This window comes from Mesoplodon mirus (assembly GCF_964341445.2).
Source record: "Mesoplodon mirus genome assembly, chromosome: 3".
Taxonomy (NCBI): domain Eukaryota; kingdom Metazoa; phylum Chordata; class Mammalia; order Artiodactyla; family Ziphiidae; genus Mesoplodon; species Mesoplodon mirus.
Window position 1 is genome coordinate 152,154,965 of NC_138978.1, and position 13,250 is coordinate 152,168,214.

General features: G+C 48.5%; 1 protein-coding gene across 2 annotated transcripts in view; it reads left to right on the forward strand.

Annotated features, from left to right (window-relative positions):
• Positions 1–1,613: 1,613 nt before the first annotated feature.
• Positions 1,614–13,250, forward strand: part of PLEKHA6 (pleckstrin homology domain containing A6) — an 82,246-nt gene continuing 70,609 nt past the window's right edge. Inside the window, exon 1 of one of the 2 annotated variants that reach the window (XM_082612901.1) lies at positions 1,614–1,678. The gene's annotated coding sequence lies outside the window, so the exon portion shown is untranslated. Of the gene's footprint in view, positions 1,679–6,965; positions 7,025–13,250 lie in introns of those variants that run through there. The other variant, XM_082612902.1, reaches the window with a different exon arrangement.

The window sequence follows — 13,250 nt, forward strand, 5'->3', positions numbered from 1 at the left end:
CTCAGGTTTCTGGTGGGGACTGTGTTCTCATACCCACTCCCACATCCTGTGTCAGGAAAGCCAGGCTCTCACCCAGCCAGCGCCTCGCCTCCCCTCATCTGTCCCGGTGGTGCTTTTAGTAGTTTAAAAAGTTAGGAAAATATTTTTCAGAGCTGTGGTTTCTCCTGAAGGAGCCCAGCTTCCTGTTGCTGGGAGTGAGCCTTCAAAGATCATTTTATAGGGGCTTCCCTGGTGGCACAGTGGTTGAGAGTCCGCCTGCCGATGCAGGGGACACGGGTTCGTGCCCCGGTCCGGGAAGATCCCACATGCCGCGGGGCGGCTGGGCCCATGAGCCATGGCCGCCGAGCCTGCGCGTCCGGAGCCTGTGCTCTGCAACGGGAGAGGCCACAACAGTGAGACGCCCGCGTACCACAAAAAAAGAAAAAAAAAAAAAAAAAGAAAGGTGAAATGGGATGAACTGTGGTGAGCCTTAGATGCCAAGACAAGGTGTTAGGCCTTTATGTAGCAGGCAGGGGAGGGGGCAGCCACTGGAAATTTCTGAGCAAGAGAGTAACATGATGAAAACAGGCATTAAACCATACCCTACAGGGAGGAAATTGGCTGTATTTTTAAAGCACAAAGGCAGAGTCCTAAACTTCCTCTTATCACTCATTCCAAGTGCTTCTTGGTGTCTAAACTAAATCTTTCTTGCTGCAAAGTACAGTTTATCTCCTAGGAGTTGGAAAACACCTGGACAGAAAGAAAAGTCCTTCTCCCATTTCTGTCAGAAGAGAACCCACATATCTTGGTGGAACAAGTATGTGCGCCAGGGTTCTGGGCCAAGCCGGCAGAGCCCCGGGGCACAGGAGGGCACGGCGGCCAGCATTAATATAGGTGCCCACCTCCAGGGGTGTGGGTTAGAGTCATCAGAGCCCCCATGGGATTAGAAGCCCTGGATTTGTCTCTTTGGTGCTGTTGTGCCTCCCCACCCCCAGTACTGGCATACGCACTGCCCCTTGGAAAAGCTTGCGGGCATCAAGACACCCCCTCTACCCTCCTGCTCCGTTGTGAAGGTAAGAGAGATGAGGCTGATAAAGGTCTCTCAGCCGGGAGAGAAGGGCACAGAAGAAGAACAAGGTATGATTCAGCGATGGGCACAGGAGAAGAGGTTGGGGGGTGTCTCACCCCTGCTTGTCGGGGTGCCCATCGGACACCTGAGAAGAAGCTCTGCTAGGAGGGAGGAAGCTGCGGTGTCTGCCCCCGTCCAGTCTCCAGCTTAAACCAACCCCAGGCTCAGGGGAGCGGGCTCGAGTTTGAGCCTGTCTTGTCCTCCGAGGGTCCTCCTCGGCTGTTGCCCTCGCCCCCTTCCTCCACCTGCCGTCTGCAGCAGTATCTGGTGGAATCCCAGAGATACCCATCTCTAAAAAAGAAAGCTTTTCCTGAACAGCGACTCCAACCCCCCCGCCCCGGGCTTCCAGAGCAAGTGGAACATTCCACTTAAAGGGTGAAACAGGAACAGGTGAGCGTACAGTGCAGAAAAGAGAGAGGACTCAGAGACAGGTGAGAGGGGTGCAGCTGAGCCACTCACGCTGCCCACCTCCACCTCTGCCACCTTCCTACCCAACTGCTGGAGGGCCCCTTGCTTCCTGAGCCCAGACCCCAAAATAGGATATGGCTCTGGGACACCTAAAGAGGCCAGGTAGGCAGACACCCTCTCAGAAGACCCTGTCCTTTGCACCTGGGGACCTGTACTTTCCCACCCACCTGGGGCTGCTGTGTCCCACAGTTCTGGGGGCACCATTCACACTGTGCTCCATGTGAATGGCACCCCGGAGCTGTGCCAAGGCCGGGAAGTCAGTGCCAGCAGATAAGGAGGAGGGCAGAATCAGACACTTTTCTGTTCCAGGCAAACAATAGGGACCTTCCAGGAAGCTCGGGGGAGGGAGTTGCCTGTAAGAGGATCCCCGCTGGATGTTCTGTGGGCTGTCTTAAACAGGTTTTTGCATTTGCCACTGATTGCTTAATTAGACACCTACATAGTGCGCTCTGCTAATGACCATGTCTCCCAGGGAGATGATAGATAAAGGGGTGGGTGGCTTCAGAGGCCAGGTGGAGGTCTCAAGGACAACCACCTGAGAATGGGGGCGATGGAGGTAGAACCTCCTGGCATTTCCTTGGGCCAGTATGGACTACAGAGCATCAGAGAGAGTGGCTGCTTTCTCTCCAGGGACTGAGGAGAGATGCAGGGCTCGGGGCCTGTTTCTGTCTCCAGTCTTAACATCCAGTGTGGGCTCCAAACTCCTGGCTGTGGTTTGCCCTCTTGAGAAATGGGGAGGGTCATCCCCCGTGTCCAGGTAGTCACTGATGCCAGATGAGCCCAAGGTGCATGTTTCTGGAGGTAGGTGCTCTGAGGTGCAGAACAAACCAGTGTTTTTCCAGGCACCTGCACGTTAGGTTGGAAAGAGCCGGGGAGGGAGCTCTGACGATTGCCTGGAGGAGGGCATCACTCAGCGCTGTGAACTCCAAATGGACAATTAGGAACCATTCTGGGATCTGAAGCTGAGTTTTGATAATGGGCTAAGAGTTTAGCCGCAAATATTTCAAAGCTGCTCAGAGGGTGTGCTAGAGGCAAACTGATGCTGGTAATTATCTGCTGATGACTAGGGGACTGGCTGGATGTGTTTGTGATTCTTCTTGCCTAACCTCAGCCCTCTCCAGCTCATCTTCCTAGAACTGTGGTTGTTGGGATGTGGGACAAAGAGGCCCCAGCCCTCTCCTGGGTGAGCCAGCCAAATATTTACCAAAAGCAGGGCTGCAGAGGAAAGATGCCAGGATCCAGGTAAATGTTGTGTTTGTACTGCCCAAACAATGCCATGCTTCATGGGCTCCCGAATGCCACAGCTCTCTGAACCAGGCCCCTGTGAAGGCTGGCTGTAGGGAAGCATGGGACTGTGCACCATGTGTGAGACAGAGAGATGCCATTCCCATTCTGCCCCTGGGTATCTCTGGGATGCTGGCATCCTGTCACTGGATTGTCTTTGGTCTCCTTTCCTCCATCCCAGGAAGGCCCGAGTGCTCAGGAGGATGGAATCCGTTGAGGGACTGCAGGATGGCTATATGTTTCTGATGGTCATGATGGAAGTAATCATTTCTGCTCATTTCAAAGACAGGGTGGGGTTAGCAGAGATGATCTAGTGTCATGGAAACTTTGGACTGTAGGGAAGACTGAATTTTGAAGCTGGGCAGACCTAGCTTTGAATTTTGGCCTTACTGCTTACTAGCTGTGCGTCTTGGGGCCAGTTAACTAACTCCTCTAATCAGAGTTTGCTGTGGCCTAAAATGGAATTTCAAGACCCACATTGCCATGGGTGATTGTGATGATTCCTCCCATGATGAAATAAAGCAATCTATTCTACAGCATAACCCTGAATGCTTTCCTGTTGGGAAGCAGGGACTATATTCAATTTCATTCCATAAACATTTTTTTAAATTTATTTTATTTTATGTATTTATTTTTGGCTGCATTGGGCCTTCGTTGCTGCACGCGGGCTTTCTCTAGTTGCGGCGAGCGGGGGCTACTCTTGGTTGCGGTGCGCGAGCTTCTCATTGCGGTGGCTTCTCTTGTGCAGCACGGGCTCTAGGTGTGCAGGCTTCAGCAGTTGTGGCTCACAGGCTCTAGAGCGCAGGCTCAGTAGTTGTGGCGCACAGGCTTAGTTGCTCCGTGGCATGTGGGATTTTCCCGGATCAGGGCTCGAACCCGTGTCCCCTGCATCGGCAGGTGGATTCTTAACCACTGCGCCACCAGGGAAGCCCCATAAACATTTTTGAGCAAAGGTATTTCCAGTTCCAAAGAGTCAATGATTTTATGTCTTTAAAAACCCTTTGAACATCTTGGAAGGAAGAAATATTCGAAAACTCTATTATATTTGGCAATTATCATTAGTTTTCTTTTTGTAACCCACTCAGGAAGTCTTTAACTGTTTAGTTCAGAACTGGAAACAATGGGTGGAGGCAGAAAGTGTGATGATGGCACTCTTCAATAGCGGGATAGGCCACCTTCAAAGGTAGTGAGCGTCTTGCCCTTGCGGGAGTTCACGTGGCACCTTCATCTTTCCAAGTGTTGGAGAGAGCTTTTCCTGCATTGGGTGGGAGGGAAGACTGCTTTGTGCTGAGATCGCTTCTCCTAAATGTGGGAGGTTCTGATTCTGGGATCACCAAAATTCCCCAGGTGAGGACAGGGGTTTTCCCTACACTACAAGGCGAATGCATGAGAGATCAGAATTAGGGGGAATTTCCCCTGGAGCTTCCTGACTGCCTTCTCCAAAGCACAGCCCCTCTCATTTGGATCAAGCCTTGACTCTAACATCTTTCCTCTCCCTATATGTTCTTTACTACCATCAAAGGCTTGTGTGCACTCTTGCCTTGCCACATGTCTCAGAACCAGCTTCTATTCTGGGTGGGTCTTTTCCCTGTTTTCCAAACCATCTCTAGCAGGATGGGAGATTAACAATCAAGCAACCATTTATGGCATTCCTACTAGGTGCAAGGCACTGGTATAGGAGCTAAGGGGGAAGGCAAGGAATTGTCCCAGTCCTTAAAAAGCTTCAGTCTCTCTTTTGGAAATAAGCTTTACACAAGTAAAAAATCAGTTAAGGGTACAAGGCTGTATGAAACAACAGCTGAGTGGTAAAGACAATAGTAGAGGTATGTGTGAGAGAAGTAGATAGCTAGTTCTGGGCTGAGGCACTTGGTGAACTGGGCCAGTGGATTTTGGACACTGATTACTGTTGGAGTGAGAGACAGGGGTGGGAGAGAGTCAAAGCTGACCTTGTAGTTATAAGCCTTGTTGCCTGGGACGGTTAATGTTGACATTGACAGAAGCAAGAGAACTTAGATGGGGAGCCCATTAATAATAGACTGTTTTTTAACATGCATAGGTTACAGTAGTCAAATGGTACAGAATAGTATTCAGTGAAAAGTTTCCCTCCTGCCCCCTCTCAGATTTAGCCTCAGCTCCCTCCTTGAAGGTGATCACTGTTACCATTGTCTGGTATGTCCTTCCTGAGATGTTCTAAGGCAGTCTAGGCTATGACCCAGGAGCCAAATCTGGCCCCCCACCTAATTTTGTATGAGCCAGCAATTGTGTTTATGTTTAAAGGGCTAAAAAAATAAGAAGAAGAAAGTGGTTTGTGATGCATTAAAGTTGTATGAAATTTAAGTGTGTCCACAAGTACAGTTTTATTGTAATACAGCTATGATCACTTGTTTATGCTCATTTCTTTGCATATTCTCTGTGGCTGCTTTTGTGCTACAAAGGCGGAATTGAGTAGCTGCAACAGAGACTCTAAGGCCCATGAAGCAGAAAATATTGATATTTACCATCTAACCCTTTACATAAAAAATTTGCTGACCTCTGCTCTAGGCAAATATATATAGGTAGTTACAAATCATTTCTTAACCCAAATGGTAGCATATGAAGTTAATTGCTCTGCCCTTCACTATCTTCAGTTACTATATCTTGGAGACCGTTCCATATCAATACTATAATAGAGCTAGTCAGTGGGTGGTGAATCTTAATTCGGTTTTAGATATGTGAGTTTATGGCCAAGAACAGTAACCCTTGGGGAAATGCTCAGTGTGTGGTTGGGCTCTCGGGACTAAAGCTTGGAGCCTGGAGGCGGAGATGTGAGGGACATCTGCAAGGAGGGCTTCGATGCGAATCTATGACCTTGGCCTGTAGATCAAAGACTTTCCTTTATAGAAATGAAGCATTGCATTCTGAGCACTGTTCAAAGTAAGCTCTGAATGCTAATAGGTTGACATAAAGACAATGAACTGGAAACATTAAACCAACACCTGGAGGAACAGTAAGTACTAAAGGCAATTTAGAGTTACCTTCTTGAGTCAGAAGCCAGCCAACAAAAGCTAGTGTGCAGTCGTGGACAGAGGGCTGCACAGTGGATCTTTACTGAATGCCTATTATGTGCCTACTGCTTTATGCCTGTTACCTATGTATTGATAATTGTTACTCTCATGTAGAATCATTTGCCTCATTTTACAAATGAGGAAATTGAGGCTCAGAGAGGTTAAGTGATTTTTCTCACAATCCGTGGTTCAAGTGAGAACCTAGTTGTGTTAAAGCATATTCCATCTGACTTTTAAAGATGCCAAATCTGGCTGGGAGTCACGGCCTAGCTTTGACAAGCCGTTTCATCTTCCTGGCCTCAGCTCCCTCATCTGCAAAATGAGCCAGTTGTCATCAGATTTCCCTTCCCACTCTCACCTGGCCTGATTCTGTTACAGCTGAAACATAAAGGAAGGGGTGGCGCTAAAAGAGCCGGATGCAGAAACTTGGAAGAGGAGGGGAAGGTGTGGTTAGCAATGAGTATATACCAGACCAGTTATCTGGAAACTAATCCTTAGGAGAATATTATTCCTTGATATGGAGGAAGACTCTAGAAATCTTTGCTCCTAAACTGAACTTACCCATCACCCTCAATGCCATGACCCTGAGCGTCACTTAAGCACCTGGACTTGAACAGCTGGAGGGGGTTGGGGCTGGGAGAGACTGTGGACGGCACCTGACAGGTCTCTCTCTGGGCCTGCATGGCTCCACTCTGCTCTCCTCTCGGGCTTTCTGGAGGAGCTGCAGCTAGAGGGCTGTCTGATGTTACCAAGTTGCAGCCTGGGTGGGGAGGGAGGGGAGTGCGAGGGCGGGTAAGCCATCAGACCCAAGGAGCCGGGGGTGTGAGTGTATTTATATAGGACTCAGCCAACCTGCAGTTTCAGATTTCAGACTCCGCTTTATCAGGAGAATTTTCCCTGGTTTTCAGTCAATGCTAGAGCAGGGAGCGAGCTGACACCAGAGCCTTCCTGGAAGGCTGGGGAAATTTTGGATTCCTGGGCCCTCTCCTTGTCTCCTTCCTTCTCATGGGAGCTGCAGCAGCCACTCTTGGCAATTTTCTTGGGTCTGGAGTACTGTTAAGATTCCTTCCCAATCATCAGTCTGCGTCTTCCAGTTGGGATCTGACTTCCAGCATGGAAGGTAATATCTGGGGTCCTGGGCTAGGAAGAACTGGGGCTACCCAAACTTCAGTGGGGAGGACCGGGGGTAAGGATGCACATGCTGGGCAAAGAGGAATAACTCACAATAAGAGGGATGAGAGAGAGAGAGAGGGAGAAAGAGAGGGAGAAAGAGAGGGAGGGAGGAAGGGAGGTGTGTCTGTGTAGGAGGGGGGGGCGGGGGTGAGGGAGGGAGTGTGTGTGAGTGTGTGTGTGTGTGTGTGTGTGTGTGAGTGTGTGTGTGTGTGTTGCTAGCATTGCTATTGTATTTGGAAAGCAAATCTTCTTTTAACACTTTCTCTTTATTTATCCCCTCTTTATCTCCTAACAAATAAGAATGTCCCAAGAACGTCCATCTTCCCTGAGGGTCTCCAATCATAAAGTTAGAGAAAATTTCTGACTTCTAGAATGTGAATATTTCCTCATTTGGGGGTAGGGGGCTGCAGAGGGAACCTAGTGACATGGAGGTATGTGTCCAGAGGACTAATGTCCCTAGAACCAGCCCTGGTTTTTGCAGGCATTTGGAAACACTCCTGGTAAAGCTAACTGTAAGTCTGCGGCGTGGTGGGAAGGTGTAACCAGTATAGATTCCAGCATGGTCTCCGTGTGGAATTAGCTTGAACCAGCTGAACAAGATCAAAGCTATGAGAGACAAGTGCCAGGAGCACTTTCGTCTCAGAGGCTCGGAATTGGGCAGGATGGAGGCCAGTGCCTGGGGTGGGCACTGGGTGGGGGCTTGGCGCCCTTCCTGAAAGCACAAATTTGGATTGGGTGGTGATTGGTGAGTCAGGCTGGCTGAATATGGTTCTGTCTTCCCAGGGCTTGTGTGGTGTTTCTCAGTGGCAGGAACAGAGTTCAGAGACCTACCTCGTACAAGGGCCGGTGGGCGGGCAGCCTGGCCTCGCTGCCAAGACCTGTCTGTGCAGTCGTGCCCAGTGGGCAGCGCATGCAGTGAGGCAGGATCCGGCAGGAATGGCGGATGGGCCAGGTTGAATGTGACTTGGCAAGGGCCTGGAGGCGGCTTTTTTTTTTTTTTTGCTGTACGCGGGCCTCTCACTGTTGTGGCCTCTCCCGTTGTGGAGCACAGGCTCCCGACGCGCAGGCTCAGCGGCCATAGCTCACGGGCCCAGCCGCTCCGTGGCACGTGGGATCCTCCCAGACCAGGGCACAAACCCGTGTCCCCTGCATCAGCAGGTGGACTCTCAAACACTGCGCCACCAGGGAAGCCCTGGAGGCGGCTTTTGAGAAGCAGATTTGGGGCAGTGCGGTAAGCATTGGGAGAGGAGTGTGATGGAGTCTGCTGGAGGCAGAACATGGAGTGGATGGAAAGGACCCAGGAGAGTGGACCAGGGAGTCTTAGGTTCTGATACAGTCCCAGGCTGCAGCCAGCAGGGACCCCAGCTGTCAACACAGGTGCAACCTGAAGTAGGTGAGAGAACCAGGGCTTGCCTACCGACTTCTGAATATAATGAGATAGATGGATGAGAGGTGATGTGGCCTGGGCAAGCACAGTAGAAACACATTTTCAGCCTGAGAAATTACATAGTGCAGTAGAGTCTGGGAGGCAATCACACAGTTATTTATTAGGCAATATAATTAGTAGGTTGTATAGTCTGGTCACTTTTGAAACTGTGGGCATTTTTAAAAATTATTTTTTATTTGCATCACCTGCTACTTCCAAATAGAATTCCAGTGTCTTTGTATACTTGGTAGATGGTGCAATGCATCAGTTTGGCCAACGGATAATAATAAATAACCTTTCATTTTATTCAGTTGTGTAGGGTTTTCCAGCTTGGAGTGTGCTTTCAGAGACACTCTCTTATTCTGCAGATTCAATATAATGAAACATCGGCTCAATTCAGCAGATGTTTACCAAGCCCTATTCTCTCCTAGGTACTGTGTTACAGATTGGGTATATAGACACAGATGAGACCTGTTTCTGCCCTCAAGGATCTCACAGTCTAACTGCAGTCCTGTCAGGAAGACAGAATATCTTTCCCACAATATAAATGAGGAAACTGGAGCCAAAAGGTGCTAAAAGGACTCATGGTTGGTCGGCAGAAGGACAGGGATTAGGATCAAGATCCAACTCCTAATCTAGTGCTCTCTTGTGTTTCCCCTGTACCACAGTACTGTCTCGACTTCCCTGTGCCTCTTCGCCCCCCACACTGTTTCCATCAGAGTGTTGAGCAAGAAGCAATCATCTGTGGAAGGCAGCCTGGAAAAACTGCTCCCTGGAATGGAGTCAGTCCTCTCTGGGCTCCTACTTGTGCAACTGAAACGGCATCAGTGGGTCTGCATCTATGTTAGTTGCTGATCTGATGCTCTCTACCGCTCACCAGTGGCCGCCTTTATCTCTTAGATAATTCTTGACTTGGGGCAGACTGTCTTCCTCCTTCTTCTCCCTGGATTATCTGAACAGATAAGGGGACTGTAAAATCCAGGGGCTCACGGAAACCCGGGAGGCTCCACATGGTGGTGGATGCTCACTGAACACTAGATTTATAAACTAATGAACATTGCTTAGTTCTTTGTAGTTGACAGAGTGTGTTCACATGAGCAAAAACAGTATGCTTGTCAATTCCCCCTCCCTTCCACGTTTGCCAGCTCAGGTTTCCTGGAAAGGTCTGAATCACCAAAGCTTAGGATTATTCTCTTCATTTTTAGGCTTAAGCTAAGAGGGACAAAGAGAGGTCATCTGTCCCAGTGATTATCAAATTTTGGTCTGTGACAGAGTTTTCACCAGTCTGAAATGAAATGAGAAAAAAAGGGAAAGCATACTGAATTTTTGGGGGGGAAGCAAAATGTATTCAGTTTAAAGGATTACTTTTGGGGTCAGGAGATGTACTCAAATATTTATTCTGAGGTTATGGCTTGCTTATTCTTTTCATGAGCTGATGATGAGAGTAGATGGTAGCTAGGCTTTTTAAATGTCCTTATTTAGCAAAATAAAGAGTTGGCAACTTTACAGTGGTTTCTTACATTTCATTTTTTGAAATTTAACTGGTCTATGAAATCAAAAGGTCTTGCCTCCAGGCAGGATCTTCTTCAAACAGATGAGACTCTATCTCCCTGATAAGGGATCTTTGGGGCAGATTTCTGAAAACTTGGATTCTGATCTTGTCACCACTGTTCTTTCCCTGTGGGTCCTTGGACCATGATAAACTCACACGGAGTCTCGGTTTCCTCATTTTTACACTGTGGGAGGTTTTTGCCTCCAGGATAAGGTCACTGGCAGAGGAATGTGTTCTCACTTCCTCGTCCTCTTTGTCAGGAAGTCTGAGACTCTCCCTTCTCTGAGGGGCTCTGGGATCAGGCCTTGCTGGTTCCTATTCCTGTAGTCATTTTGGGGAAATGATGGAAGTCATCTCTTATGCTTGGAAAAGAGAGAGGATTTGTAGTTTGAAATATGGGAGCAGCATGAGGTATATTTTGCATTTGAGGTCTTGGTATCCAGTGTTAATCATTTGGAAACACAGGTATTAAAAATATCTTGCCATCAGTTTTTGAAATGGTGGAACTTCTTGAGCTCTCAAGAATATCAACTGGAGCTTTTCTAAATCTGGAGGCTCCTGGAGGCCTTAGAGTGTCTGGGTCTTCTACCTTCTGGAGAGTCAGGCCTGGAATAGCAACAAATATGTGGGAATTCCCAGGCAGCCCCAGCTGCCAGACTGAGACATGTGGTTGGGTGTGCACATGTGTGCAGACTTGTAGGAGAGAAAGCGTTTAGAGGAAAGTCAGTTTGAAATCACCCTGGAAATTGAACTAGATGCTCTTTTTGAGATTTGTTCTAGGACCCTTTTTTCCTGAAAGTCCAGAAGCCTCTTAGTAGGAGAGAATTTTCTGATTTTCTACCCCAATTTTATGTTCTGAAACAAGAGCCCTCCCAGCCTGGGAAAGCAGTGGAGATCCTACTTGGGCGGTTGAGTTTGTGGGAGTGGGTAGCAGACTCTTACCTCCAGCTTTCCTGGGACAGAGGGAGAAGTGAGACAAACTACTAAAGGCAACAGGGGAGCCTTAGCCTCTGAGCTGGAAGACCAAGCCTAGGTGCATTAAATTCTCCTCTCCCAAAGGTTTCTGGGTGGTGATGGGGCAGTAGAGCAGCACAACCCCTAAGAACAGTGCTACAGAAAAGCCTAAACCCGTGAATGATGGCAGACACCACAGACTTATTCAAACCAGTGGAGGGGGAAAGGCAAAGTGAAAAAGAATCCAAGAAGTGCAGATGAAAGGTCTCCGCCACCCGAGGTGCTCCTGCACAGGAGACCCCTCCACAGACCCTCTGATGGCTCCACCTAGGTTTGGGACAAGTGAATCATGTGTCAACGCAGTGATTCTCTTAGCTCATCTCTGGTCACCAGCGACAGTGGCTTTCCCCAAGGGGGCTTTCATAAGGATTTTGTCCTAACTTTGGGTAGATTGGGACACAGAGTCAAGGAGTACAGTGAAATTCTTAGAAATTAGGATCTCTTCTGAGATGTTCAAGATGAAAGGGCAGAGGGTGAGAACCATTCAGCATGCCTTTTTCTGACTGTAAAGGTCAACGAGAAAATGACTGGGACCTCAAAGATGTTCCCATCCTTGTCATGGTGAGGCATTGGAAAGCAATATCCGGACTCCAGGGCCACCTTTGTCTTCAATCGGCTGCATGATCTTGGGCAATTCAGTCCCTTTCTGGGCCTCAGATTTCCCATCTGTGAAGTGAGGGAGTTGAATTTGATTGCCACCATCCTATTCAACTCTACATGCCTCAACTCTCCATTTGACCAATAGGTAGACCTTATCACTCCAAGAGGAGGGTCTCCTGCCTTTCTCAGAGCTGCAGGTCTGCTGTCCAGCAGTTGCATGTCTGTTGGAAAAGTGGCTTGAGGTAGCAGGATGAGATGGGTATTTTCAAGACAGCAGATCCAGGGTCAGAACTGAGATGCCCACTTGGACGACAGTGCATTGGGACAGGTCAAGTCCTTCACAGTCATCAGTAAGTCCTGTAATGGACGGCTAGAGCCAAGGGAGCTGAGAATAACAGTTGCCCGATATTGCTCACAGTTATGGGCCAGGGCTGCTTTCCTATTTTAAAAGCCTCCTGGGGCCGTGAAACAGCATCAGGAGAAACATGCCAAACCTGTTCCACTGTGTGTCAGATATTTGTTTCTCATCCAGAGTGTCCATCTTCATCATCTCCCTCACACTCAGCATCTTTTCCTTCCTTTAGCCCAATTCCCCACACACTTTGGCCCCCTCTACCCCTTATTATTCCCAGAGGTGCTGTCATTTCTTCCCCTGGGAATGCCTCTAGGGGGTAGGTAGCAGAGATGAAGCTGTGGGATGGTGGTAGAGTGGAGAGAGTGCTGGAAGCCCAGTAAGGTGGGGAGTTGGAGGCATGTTTGGAATATTCAGGCATGTCTATACCTGAAGTCCAATCAAATAACAACAACACACTGCCTCTGCTAGCTCTGTTCGGGTGGAAAAGCAGCAGATTTGTACAGGCTGATGGGCTGGTCTTTGGATCCTCTCCCCTACCCCATGCCAACTTGTGTTTCAGGTTGCTGGCTCCAGGCTGCAGGAACCCAGGGACCTAGGAGAGATTCAGATTGTGATGAGGCAAATGCTTTAAATGTTTGTCAACATCTTTAGTTTAAATAACTCTAGTGGCTTCCTGAAACCCCTGACTTCAGGGGCTGGAGGAGGAGCTCAGGCAGCTCTACAACTCATCATCTAGAATGCCTGGGGCCTGTGGATTTCAGAATGGTAACATGACGCACACACTGTGTGTTACATAAAAACCTCCAGCAGGGTCTGGAGCAGCTCCAAAATCACACATACTAATATTTCTGCAGCAAGATATATCTAAAAAGTCATACAAGTGGGATAAATAAAGGCTAAAAAGAGTCTCATGCCAGTTCAGGTCATGCTTTGCTATTAACTAGGTTCAAGTCAGGTTGGGTTCTGTTGAGTTAGGAAAAAACTTTTGATTTTCAGATATTTGTGGATTTGGGACTGCTATTAAGGCATCGCAGTTCTATATTGCCTCACATAATCCTACCAGGTGGAATTAGGATTTGTATTTTACAGGTGAGGAAGCTAGGGCTCAGAGAGCATCAGTGACTTGTCTAATGCCATTCGGTTGATAAGTGGATTCCAATCACAGAGCTGAGCTGTGATTCCAATCCAGGTCTGTCCGTCTCCGGAGCCAGGCTTTTTCCTCCGAG